Source organism: Cupressus sempervirens, chromosome 8 (genome assembly GCF_028749045.1).
Source record: "Cupressus sempervirens isolate cs-2001-9-10 chromosome 8, ASM2874904v1, whole genome shotgun sequence".
Taxonomy (NCBI): Eukaryota; Viridiplantae; Streptophyta; class Pinopsida; order Cupressales; family Cupressaceae; genus Cupressus; species Cupressus sempervirens.
Genome location: NC_143125.1, coordinates 370342929 through 370357190, shown reverse-complemented (window position 1 = coordinate 370357190; position 14262 = coordinate 370342929). Strand labels below are relative to the sequence as shown.

Genomic DNA, 14262 nt, shown 5'->3' with positions numbered 1-14262 from the left:
TCCTTTTATGTTCAAAATGAAAATTATGATTAAGGAAGGAATACAATGGCTATGGTTGATTTATTGCAATGCAAGTTATTTAGGAGGTCAAATTTACTATGTGTTATTGTGGCCACCACCTTTGTGTAATATAAGAACATCAAGGGAGAAAAGTCCATTGCTATAATTTGGTTGTCTCATTGTCTTGGATAGAAATATCTCTCTAGAATTTAGAATACTTGATGTTATGAGTGATATACAAAAAGATTTTTCCAGTCAAATTTTGATATCGTAGAGGAGTTAGTATTCACAGGAAAGGATTATTCTTATAGCTTGTTATTATCATCTTAGTTTTATTGTGTTATAAGTATGAGTGTACATTTAAATTTGCATTGCACCATTATATAATGTTCATCCTTGAGAAAAAAAAAGGTTTCTAAAAACTTCGCCATACATAGATGGGAACAGATCAGAGAGTTCCATAAAAAAAAAATCTTGGCAAGAAATGTATAACTATTTTCTTAGGTTTAATGTTTGAATGTCAATGAATCACAATTTTTCCAGTTATACTCAATTTAGAAAAGCTCCAAATTATCCTTACAATGATTTCATGAGTATCCTAGATTACAAAAGAAGGAAATCCAGTTAATAATATAGAATGTATAAAAGTATAAAATCTCTTGTTGTAGGTGTTCATTTGTTCTCTGTAAAATGTATGAAGAAAAGCAATAAGTCTGTTTCTAGATTACAGATCAATATTTTATTCAAGGAGTAGACTTAAATGGGTGTTTGAAATATTAATGATATAGTTTATAGAACAAGACTTTTTCCACCAACCATTTAATAGTTTCTATGAACATACAAATATGTATGTATTATTAAATCCAACCCCTCACCTCAAAACTTGGCGCCATGACAAGAGAGGGGACACATTTAATATGTTGTCAACTCCCACGTTCCCATGTTTTCCCACCTCGAGCCAAGGAAAGTGCGTCCTCTTTAACCCTAGGCGCTGGCTTAGAATAGTGCAGTTTTTAAGTTAGTAATCTAACTTCATGTTGTAAAGTCAATTTGACTGCCATAGGGTGATGTCACCGTACCCTCCCCATCTTGTCTTGAGCAGTGACTTACCTCTCAAGAAAGGAGTGCTCATTCCATCCTTGTTGCAGTTTGAAAGTTTAAATCATTTAATGCTCAACCTCCTTTTCACCTTGCTTCCCTAGGCGTCATATCTCTTGGCAGATCTGTGGTAGCATTCTTCCACATGGGCCAGCGCATGTGTTGGGGGCAGGGAACCATGGAAAGTGCTTGGAAAGCGTGCGGGGGTTTTGAGAGAAGGTAGGATAGATTAGTAAGGGGTTAATTAAGTTATTTTGTTTAGATTTTCTTTTATGATGGGTTTAGTGTTAGGATAATTTAAGTTTAGTATAGGTTAGTAAGTATGTTATGATTAGTACTTTTGTTATTTGTTAATAAGAATTATTAGTAGCTTTAAATTCGTGTTAGTGTAGGATAAGATTAGTATATGTTTAAGTTACTTATCAATTATGTTTGTTTAAATTGCTAATTGTTTTAAGTTAATTGTTTTAAAATTTAATATAATTTTAGTAGTAATTTTATACATTTAAAGTTTTAAGAAACTTATTGTGATCTATTATTTGTTTTTTTTTTTTTGTGTTAGTATATGTTAGACAAAGAGAAAATGATAAATCATTTTTCTTTACCATCTAGTCTTATTTAAGTGTAAATTATATTATTAATATCTTTAGAAATGTTTAATTCTTAATAGCAATATGGGTTTAAATAAAATTGAGATTTGAGTGAAGTTCATTAAAGTATATACATATATGTATAGGTAGACACGAGATTTCTTTTAATAAGTCCGTGTGTAGATAATTCAATTTATATTAATCGTACTCATTTAGATTGTTATTTAAATAATTTTAGGATGTTGTTGTGAAGTTAATATAATAACGTGACTATGAACGATATCAATCTAGTAACAAAGTTTCAAAATCTTAACAATGTAATCGCCCTCATGTTTATAACCTTAAGACGTAAAGTAAAGAATCTGTACTAAAACTATTATCAATCATTTCAAACCTAGGGCATGTTTAATTATTAATTCAAAAAAAAAAAATGTGTGTGTGTTTTTGCCTTCAAGTTTTTGGGCATGACAATCACACACTAAGTTTTGAATCCTAAGCTAAAAGTGTTAAATAATCAATGCTACCATATTTTCCCAAGCTTAACTTTTCCATTAGTATGTGATGTTTAAGAGTGGGCATCATTTTGTTATCCAAATAATAGGCTAAAAGTGGACATAAGCATCTACAAAAAGTCCCAACATGTTGTATTCATACCAGTTGGTGTATACATTTTAGGAAGTAAATCTGGGAGTTGCATGATCAATGGGGTAACTATAATCCATATGCAAGCATATGGACCAAAGATATTCAAATAGACAAACACTAGATTTATTTTTGGTAGGTATAGTATAAGCCTTGGTATTTAGTTCAAAGCTTAGAGTTTATTGCAGAAATAACCCTTTGATGATTCTAAGAAGACATAAACTATTACAATAAAAATGTTTGAAATTTGAGTACAAAATTGACAAAAATTTATGAGTCTCAAAGATGTTTTAATCCATATGAACAATTTTTTATAACTATCATCAATTTTCTTTAAAATTATAGTTTATCAACTTCATCTTCTTCTAAAATTGTTGGATTATATCTTTGTAATCTTAATGTCACATTACCCTCTAGTAGGTGTCTCTGGAACTAAAAAAGTATTTAAAAGGAAACTATTGGCTGACTAAATAAAGAAGTGTATTCCATTTATAACTCTATGAATAATTGTATATGATGATTCTAAAAATTATCCCTATAGAACAAGAGTTTGCCAACAATCTCTTAAATAGATGAAAAAGTCCATAAGAGTCAAGGTTAATATACACATTAAGTAATCAACATTTATTTCATCCAATTTAATTCAAAGAAATATAAAAATATAAGAAAATAACTAACATGTTCAAATTCAAAATATGACAATTTTAACAATCTCAAAACATTGACTAACCAACATACCTAAGAGATCATTTGTCGGTTAGAAGAATACCAAAATCTCATGACCTTTATAACAAGAGCTCTAAAACCTACTTAAGATGGAAGTCTAAAAAAGGACACTAAAGGAGTAATTGAAACTACCAAAAATACACAGTTTTCACATAAACATTGTCAGCAAATTAGAACAAGATACTCAAAGGATGAGAATATTGTAGGAGTGTTTTACCACAAAATAAAAATAACTATTTTTGCTTACCATTTTGATTAAATGAAATAACATTTATCTACTATGTTATTTAAAATAAATATAGTAATTTTACTATGTAAACCAACCTATCCACAACGTCAACCTTCAATAATATAATAAATGGTTAAAATAGTTACATTTATTTTTCAAAAAGCTATATCTATAAATTCTCATTGAAATTGAAATTTTCACCATCTAATTTGTTCATCTAAAAAAATTATATTAAAGGAAGTAAACTTTATCTTACTCTTTGATAACTTGAAATCTATTTAAATAAAATAAGAATAAGATTTCTCTATTCCATTTTTTTAAATGAAGTCACACCCAGTAATGAACTTTATCTATTCAATTTAATAAATTATCATTTCTATTTATTTTTATTAGGCATATTTTCTATTAGATAAAATAAAATAACATAAAAATAGATATTTTGATTTCTATGAATTTTACTAACCATTAAAATAACCAATATTTACTTATTATCTCATTAAACAGAATGTGAATATATGTCTCATGAAGCAAACAAGGCACAAAGCTAGATCAAACCAAAGAGGGGGGGCGGATCTCAACATTGGCCTAAATAAAAGATTTGAGGAGCAACCCTCTTTGCAAAACATAAACACATAAGCACCAATCTACCAGTCCCCAAGGAACATTTTTTTTAAAAAGCCAAGAAATATATAAAATAACATAATAAAATAGACCCCATATGGTAGAGGCAATGTATAGTAATAAGGTTGGGTGATTAACAAGTTGGTTGTCCAATTGAGCCACATTCCTAATAATCAATTGCCCCTCTAAAGCATTGACTCAAGCTTGCAACGATGGTCATGGTGTGGGGAAAATTGCAGTGGTCTAATTTTATGAAGAAAAGCAGAAAAAAAAACTTAGCATGAGTGTGGGTACAAAGAGGCAGGTAGCCTAGCCACTCAATTATCAAGTCTTAGCAATCCTCAACAAGCTAGCACAATGGAAATGGGGGAAAAGCTACTACAATATGCATTTCCTCAATTTATCATACATACTATCATGAGGAAGTGAGTTTCTTAGGGATATTAGGAAAGAAGTAGATGTTGTATGCCAAGAATGGAAACAAAAATCACCCCAGTCATAATGGTTAGTCATGAGCAAGCTAAATAGAAAAATAAACAAGGAACTAATTATATAACAATGAGGGTGGGTGGATAATCTCTGGGAAGATCTTGACAAAACAAAACAAGGTTTGATAAAGTCCATCACACAGTTTCTTCAATAGACAATAATAACTACTATTGAACAGAAATCATTTATGATAATTTAAAGCATTAAATCAAGAGTCAAGAGAAAAACTTGGACAATACAAAAATTAAAATCATTGTTTTATCTATTCCCTTGATTTTCCTTGCCTCTCATTTTTTCATGTGCATCCTCTAAGTTTTCTTTCTTCCTATTTTTTATTTTCTCCCAAAACTTTCCTTTTCCCAAAACATGCCAAATTTTTTTCATAGTTTCCTAATTATTTTGTTTTTGTTAATTACAATTGAAGGGGTAAAGTTCCCAATATTCCTAATTTCTAATTTTAGGTAATTTTTATTAATATACATGGCAACAAAATTATCACTTTGTTTGGCATATCCAAAATTAGGTTGCAAATGATTATATGTAAATTGTCTGATAAAATTTTTGAATACTATATCATTGTGAAATTCTACCATAGAAGTCTGAAATTGGGCAAGATTCATGTAAATTTTATAAAAAAATTTGTTAAGAGCAATACAAATAGCTTGACCAAATGATAAGGCAAATCTAGTTTCACAACAAGGGTTCTTTCAATGACATAATAAAGATAATTGAAATTTTGAAATGCAAAGTACTCTCAAAAGAATTTAATGAAATCTTTAATGGGGAACAATTAAGAGACTTTTTGAAAGAAGAATCAATAAGAAATGAGTTTTATATTATTTGGTTTCAATTGAAGTCTATGAAAAGTGTAGTTTGTGTTCTTACCAAGCTAGAAGAATTGGGTTCATGTCTATCCAAAATGGATCAGTCTGATTATAGGTTCATGAATTGAGATTTGCAACCCTAGACGCTTTCCATATTGTAATACAAGTTAGTTAAATATCTAAATGAAGGATTAAGACTAATGGTTTCTTATTTATGTGGGCTACATGATGTTAAGCACCCTACTTTTGGTAAGAAGATAAAGATCTTGGACCGTATAATTAGGAAAATTGGATTTTTTTATTGTCATTTTGGATCTAGAATATGAAAAAATGATTCTTCAATTATTTCAATGTTTCTTATGGGACTAAAGGAACCATCATCTAGATAATGTGACAACATGCATTAAAATGGACATGGCCTTAGTCTTAGATGAGGATGATGACATTTGCAAATAATTATAATCAATTTTGCTAACATTTTAAAAAGGGGACTATATAGTATCATTTAAGGCTTATGAAATCATAGAAGAATTGATTGAGCATAATATTGAGAGGTTCAAGGATCGCATAATGGAAAGTGAGTTCATAGAAATGGGTATTCAAGTTTTGGGATCTTCCAAAAAGAGTAGAAACAAAATGAGGGAAGAAAATAATTGTCTTACATGCCAAGAGGCTTGGTCACTTGAACATGTTTGTGATATTGTTTAGAAGAAAGATTTAATTCAACCAAGTGATGATGGAGATGCAACCTTGAATTTATCTCTTATGGGACATAATGAAGGTACAAAGGAAAAGTGTTTCCAATTAGATGAGGTAGTTAATATAGAGGAAGAATCAATCATCCCAAATGAGGGGTATTGAAAAAATTTTGTTGGTAACTTGTAGATCAATATTGATAAAATATATGAAGAGGAAAAACATGTTTAGAAAATAAAAAGTGAAGATTGTAACTCACTAGCTATAGTAGTAAGGCTAATGAAAATATTGCTTCCATAGTTAAACCAAATCTGAAAATTGGATGTGTGACAACCTGTACTCTTTTCGATAAATTTAAATAAAAGCTTTATCATTCTAGGATTTGATGGACAAGTTATTAGTTGTGAAAATGAATCTTGTGCAAATGTTAATAAGGGAAGATGATTCTCACTAATTCATTGAAGATCTTATATGGAAAACTCAAATTGATGAAAGACAACATAGTCTTTTATGTGCAGTCACTCATATGCAATTATAAATAATAAAAGAAACATTTGAAAGGATAAAATCATATTACTTTCTTCTCTTAGGGAATAGGGAACTTGCTATCAAATTTAGGGAAGACAAAAAGGGATGTTGATGATGTTTGTTTCCAATCTAACATGACTTGTTTCACTCTATACCATTCAAAAAATCAATTCACTTCATCTTAAAACAAAAGTCAAGAAGTGGATATAATGGGGATGGATGTAAATAAATAGTAGAGTGTGTTGATGAACTCTTGAGGGAAGAAATGGGAGATAATGTTATCAAAAAACTATATATATACTAGAGACATCTAAAGTGTTGATGAATGGATTAAAAAATTTAACAAAGAAACAACTTGTAGCCATGTGGAAGATCATAAAGTAGGTTTAAGTGATGTGCCACAACCTTTGATTTCTCAAGAAAGACATATGACCAGCCAAGATATTGTGACTTGTGATGAATCCAAAGAAAGTTTGTAAGTGGAGTCTAAGCTTTTCATTTGGGATAAAAAAAATGGTTTATCTCACATGAAATTGTATCTTTAACACATAGAAACAAATATGATTAGGGGTCTACAAGTGTTGGTAACCTTGATACAAGCATTATCCATAATATTTTTATTGAAAAGGTGTTTGAAATGAGTGAAGATATTATACCAGGGAACCACCAGAATTTTGATTTTTATATCAATAGTTATATACCTTTACAATGTCATGAGGATAAAGATGAACCAACTGAAACCAATTCTAAAATCCCACTTCATAGAAATCTTTTCATTAATGAAAATGCTAATTTAATTGGTGTAATTTTTAGTGAATCAAATCTTTTAGAGTTGTCTTTCAAGAATAATGAAGGCTCCTACAAATCATCTATAGATTTATCACTAAGTTCTTATGAAATGATAGTTGTTTTCTTATTGGTTGGTGATTTTTTCCTCGTGAATTTTCTTTGCTATTAGTAGTTTCCTTACTTTTTTTCACATTGCATTTTCAGATTTGGCTTGGTCTATAGGAATAATTGAATTTAATGGGCATTTGTGGGGAGATGTGCAATGCCCTGCTCAGAGATCCTTGGAACAAGGATAAATAAAAACCAAGATATTTTTTTTATAAAACAAGTATGGATGCACATGATAACATCATACAAGGATCATGAAGATTTCAACAGAAGACTAAACAAACATCCAAACACCAACTGATCTCCAAATGTCACTAGTGAACAAAAATGACAAACCATGGAAGTCACAAAATGCGTTCAAAACTAAAACATCCTAAATTCAAAAGGTCAAACACTAGGGTTTAGGAACTCTGTAAAGGGAATCCTAATCACCTCTCAAAACCTTTGGATCAAGTCAAAAAGTTCCCATTGGTTGCTCAAGCAGGCTTTCTCACAGACCTAGGCGATACTTCCATACAACCTAGGAAATACTTTACCAATATCATATGATATTTCTTCAATGGTCGTGTAATACTTTCAATGTCTGGGTGATAAAGTTTCTATGGTTGTGTGATACTCTTCCAGTATTATATGACATTTCTCCAATGGGTGTGCAATACTTTCAAGTATTAGATGATAGAATTCCCTCGGGCATGCAATACTGTCTAGTATTGAACGATATTTCTTCTTTGGGCATGCAATACTTTACAAGTATTTCCCAATGCTAGAACATTGTCACCCAGGAAATGCAAGAAACATTTTAAAGAATGAACATGAGGGAGAGTTACAACCTCCACACCAGGGAGTACCAAATCCATAATTCGAGGCTTAGAGACTCAAACACAAGAGCAACAAGATGGAAATACAACTAACCACCATAGCAATATGAGAGAATGTACTGAAAGAAAAATCACAGTGTATAAAAAGAAACTAAAATCTTGTGTGGTTCCTCCCAACTATAATAGCATCAAGGATCTCGAAGGCCTTATCCATCCCCCGTGTGTAACATCCCAAATTGCCAACTAGATAATTGAAGTTTTTTTATGATAGAATCACTACTACAACATAATAACATCATAAAAATAAGAACATGTAATATGCTAAACCAATAAGAAATAGATATTCCAAATAAGTAAATCACATCATCTGACCATATGCTAAACATTATAATAAAGGAATGTATCAAATAAACTAACATCATCTAAACATGATATCCAAGCATAAAACACAAGGAAGCATACTCTGGAATCCCAAATATACCAAGTGAACATCAAGCGTTGATTGCAACTTAAAATAGACCATCTTCGTACACTGGTCCCCAACAGTGGTATAGGTAGTTATGCCTCCCAACCACATGAAACCTGTAGGTCCACTCCTAATGTACTAATGGAGATAATGATCCAACCACAAACACATGTAAGGAAAAATTCCATGGCTAACACTCATGCTAGACAATAAAGAGGACTACAACCAAGATATGAGACAATGTAGTTATAATATGTCATGGTCAAACACTCTATGGGTCAACTATGTAGGGACTATAGCGAAGAGTAATATGCTTGGTACTCCCAAGCTAAACCAAGTGTGGAAACTCTCTCAAGGTACTCCCTTGAAAGCCATCACACCAATGCAAGAGTGCTTGTAAAGTACTCCCTTGGAGGCCATCGCTAAGTGTCCTCAGAATCAAATTGTAAGACACTCTCCCTTAGATAAACCATACAGGCTTGTACCCTAGGATCAAACCCTATAGGGTGTCACATTTTAATTATCTTTTTTTTTTATTACCCAGTTTATTTCTTTAGTTTTCACTTACTTAGAAAGTCCTTTATGCCAACCCAAAAAATAGATATCAAGGTTATGAGAGAAGCCCCTCCACTATCTACCCTACATACCCATATTCATCACACAATGAGTGCCCGTAGGCAATACATATTCCCAACCCAACCCCAATGAACACAACTCTACCTGAATCACCCAAGAGTTTGGGTCTCACAAGAACTAACAACTACACATGTCCATTCTCTTGTGTGGGCACACCAACATCACAAATATCATAAAATAAGGGTTGGATGAGAACACAAGCAAAAAAATACTCAACTAAAAATAAGCTCAGGAGTACGGATGTAGCACACATCCCAATACAACATAAAAAGTGAAACAGTGGTCTAGCCAACATCTTATGGATAATCCAAGTCCACAACCAACATCATGCCAAGAAAACCTTAGAAAACTAGGCAACACATAAATCGAGGTGAAAACCTCCCAAAAATTAATGTTGATAAAAATCAACAAAAATAAAATTCATTCACCCCAAGGATGAATAAGCCACAAAAATATAATAAAACTTGGGTTCGGACACCATATGCAAAAAATGGCCAACATAATAGTGTGAAACCCCAAAACCTCATCCCAAAAATTAGGGAAATGTTCATACCAAACCAACTGAGCAGAATTAGCAATCAAAAATGGAGGGGAGCACTTGTTCTCAACCTCCTAACATACAACTACTAGAAATAGAAGCAAAAATAGAGTTGAAACATAAAAATGGGAGAGCCCTACCTGATAGCCAAAAGGGGGAAAATGGGCATCAGCCAAATAAAATAAATATCCTAGGGAAGCTAACGAAAGTCATGGCAATCGAAGGTCTCCCTGAGTTGGATCCAACAAGGCTAAGCTCATGAAGATCCCACACCCATAGCTCCTATAGTGAACAAAAATGCAATCCTATAGAAGAGGATTTGGAAATTGCTCTCAATTTTCTTATTTTAGAATGTGAGAAGTGAGGAATATAAACTTCTTTTTGAGTAATTATTCACTTTTCAAGTGAATAAGAAATTATGGCAAATAACCAAATCACCTAGTTAAACCCTAATTCAACCCAAAAAAAATAGGCTATTCCAAGTAATTGGAATTCAACTACAAAAAAAATTTCAGGAATTAATAATTAAATAAAATAAAACCCAAAAATCCCTTAAACCAAAATTATAGAATTTCTTAATAACTTTCGTGACAATTGCAAACCTCTAAATGCACAAACACGCTCATAGGTCTAATTAATGAAAATGAGTTTGAATTTAATAAATCATCAAAAGGTTTAATTTAAATAATTAAATAAGATATGTTGACCATACAATGACGACATTGGTAAAATATGAACTAAATCACTAACTCCATGTGTCACTGCCAGGGATATAATTCCTACACACTAAAATACATGATCAAGTGAAATTACATATAATAACATAGTTGAAGCAATAAATGCATTAAATAACCTAATTTAACCATTTATTTAATTATAATAAATAAATCCATTTACATCTCTCACATTCACATAAAGCATCACAAAGTAAGAATGAAGTAAATAACCATAGCATTAAATCCAACATATAAACATAATTAGAGAATATGTCCAAATATTAGATAACCAAATATCATCACAAAACATATTTTCATCTCAAAAGGCATCATCATGAAGATATGATCAACCGAACAACATAGTGATCTAACATCTAACCATCAGGTCATCTCAAATGTAAAAATAGCATGAGTAACAAGTATCTCTTGGATCAAAATATAACAAGGTACAAACTAAAAACATGAGAGGCACTACAAGATGACCATGTGTTAGATAATGCACATGATATTTATTTCTTTCATATACTTGATAATACTGACACCTTCAGCATTGTACTTAATTCTAGGATATCGTATAGCAACAATATTGGTAGCCTAATGGGTTGACTCTCATGTATACTGGAGTTGTGTTTGGCATCTATTGGGTGGATCACTCGTTCATATGATTGTTATAGGAAGATGGTAAGGTAATACACATATATTTCTATTGCTAAGATTGGATGGATAGATTGATTTATGATCCAAGAGTTGACATCATGAGTACTTTTCTTTTGTGGGTTATGACAACTTGTTTCACTATTTGAGGCTTGGTGTAGTTATGTTCAAAGTAATGTAGTAGGTAGATGTAGTAGTGTTTCTAAGGTTGAATTGGGATCCAAGGATCTTATTGATGGATGATATGCATCCTTATTTTTGGTTTTACAATATGGCATTATCTTTTGCTTCAAATAATGCATTACACCTTTTAGAAAAGAAATGCATCACTCTTATGACCTCTTGTACAAACTAGATGGTATGTTGTAATGATGCCTTTTTGGGGACATTATGAAATTCTAACTCAAATTAAAAAATATTAAAAGTGAATTAGTTGGGAGATAAATGCAAACTATTAAAAGATCACTTTATAATTAAAATGGGAAAATATGCCAGAATATATTAAAGGAGAAGTTGAAAAGTCACTTCTTCGACATTAAAAGAAGACTTGATTCATTTTAGCATGCATGGATATTGGTTTAGATTTCATTTTTCTCTTAGGGAAACTTGGGAAGCTTTCAGCTTTCAGTTATAGAACTTGAGGATGGAAACCTTCACACTTTTGGTGGATCGAACACAAACTTGGTTCATCATTTATGGTGAATTTAAGATGAAATTCACTTATAGAGTTCTAAGTTCTTTTCTAGTAGTTTCTAATTTGATTTTTTTTGTTGTATTTTAAGGTTGTATTATGTGATTTTTATTGTATTGTCGGTTATTGTAATGCATTAATATTTTTGAGGTTGTTTATTTGAGTATTTATCAATTTTACTATTGGATAACAGAAAATTTAATGCATCCAAATATGGTTTAAAGTTTGTGTGTTTAATATGAGAAAATTTGGGGACAATATCTAATTGGGGATGATTTATATGTCAAAATGATAATGGATAAAGAGGCAATGAAACCAATAAACCTCTAACATTTGGAGATGGTAAAAATGGTATAAATTAAAATCAACCCATCATAGAACCTCAACAAGCTCACAAAAAAATTAGCATTCACGAAAATCCCAAAATAACCCTAGCAAAAGAGAAATAACACTAGTCATGTAATGAAGTCAATGCATCTTCCATAATTTGGGAAACCACCAACCATCACTTTTAATCCAATAAGTATACCATTGATTCTAAACATAAACCCATATTTTCAATTCAAGGCAATGCTAACAATAACTACTTCCTAAGACATAAGATTCCAAAGATCACACTTAGAAGAGTGATAATATGAATGAGGCACCATGGAAAAATTTGAGCCATAAAATCAACTTCATGATACTCCTTCCAACTTCATAGTAGAACTAGATATTGATTTTATATTTTTATTTAATTATTTGCAGAGGTCACAAGGTGTACTCTTCACATACAGAAAATTCATGTCACCATGATGAGAATTCTTGGTGCACTAGTTACTTTGAAAAATTAACTATAACTTTAGACATCTAAGATGTCCACGATAAACCACAACATAACTCAATATGAACTTGTAAATCTATAATTGATTTCTTGCAGGAAAGAATCAAAACAAAATTAGGGTCATAAATGGAACAATGACTACTTTTAACAACAATCATGTTCCAATAAGAAAAACTAATTGCAAAGCATCAACTCTCAACATAAAAAGTTTTTAACATGAAATTGGAGCATGAATCCAATATCAATGTTGTAATGTCCCAAATTTTAGGGAAAAAATTACTATGTAAATAAATAGGAAAGGAAAGAAGCATAAGTTGTCTTTGTAAATAATTGGCATTTCATATAGTTAAGAATTGATCTAGTGATAGATTGTGTTGGCACTCACCGAGGCATCTATTCACCATGTAGACACCATAGCTTTGGTACTATGTAACTTTTAGATGATCACTTGTAGATATCACACTAATACATTAGGGGTCAATTTGCAACGTTAATTTGCGACGGCAAGAAAAGGTAATGTGGTTTTGGCTTTTTTTTTTTCAATTTTAGCCTGATGTCATCGCAATTGCGATGGCAGGCGTCGCAATTGCGACGCCAGTGAGATATAAGAGAAAAAAAAAAGCCAAAAACCCTCATTTGAATGAAATCGCGCGACACAGGGTTCTTCTGAAAGGAAAGGCACATTGCAGGATAGCCTTTCGCATAACATTGGAAGTGAAGGTACATGGTCATACACAGGAAAGGAATTACCAAAATCTTCCAAGCAAGTTTTTTTAAATAAATATTTAGCTGTGCAAGAACCAGAGGAATCAAATTTGTGTTCAGAGGATGTTCCATTGGATAGGCATTGTGGCCATAGCTTTCTTGCAAAAAATTTGAAAAGTCTTGTAGATATAAATAAAGAAGTAAAGCACCCCATAGTTCATAAGAAAAGCTCTCCTGCAAATGCAACAAAGTGACTTGCAAAAGAGATTATTGGAGTGGGAAGCCCTCGGACCCCTGATCAAGTTTTTCCCACTCCTAGAGTAAAAACAGATTCTATAAAGAAGGCACATCTTACTCAAGGCAGGCAATCTGTAAGTTCCAAATTCTTATTATTTCTACAATTTTCTTTTGTTATCTTAACTGTAATGTTAACTTGAGTCATAAATTTGATAGGTACCCTATGGAGAACTTGCATTCCTGTACTTAGTTGATAGTGCAGTTGGACCTTTATGTTCCTTCTTTCTGGCTCGGGGAGGCCCGGCATGTTGCGGTCCCACCCAGCAACTTATTCCTCCCAGCTGAAGCCCCAGCCGATAAATAACTAACTAACTGACTAAACTAAATGTTGTAGCCAGGGTGTTCTGGAAGGTAAACAGCCAAAAAGCATGCTCGAGCTAGATTAGTTGAACCACTGTACATCCTGAACCCCCAGGTAAGGTCCAGTGTGAAAATGCACAGTTGATTAGTTTACTTGATGGGAGGCAAGAAGAAGTTAGGGCGTTCACGAGGAGGGGGGTAAAAAGAAATCTTTCGTGGGTCGGGCCATTCCTACCAAATTCTCTGGATCGGCCTAGCTTTCTTTTGTTCTATCCATT

At 31.9% G+C, this 14262-nt stretch overlaps 1 pseudogene; it reads left to right on the top strand.

Moving 5' to 3' along the window:
* The window catches only part of LOC149542857 (uncharacterized), an 82573-nt pseudogene that overhangs the window by 66856 nt on the left and 1455 nt on the right, over positions 1-14262 (top strand).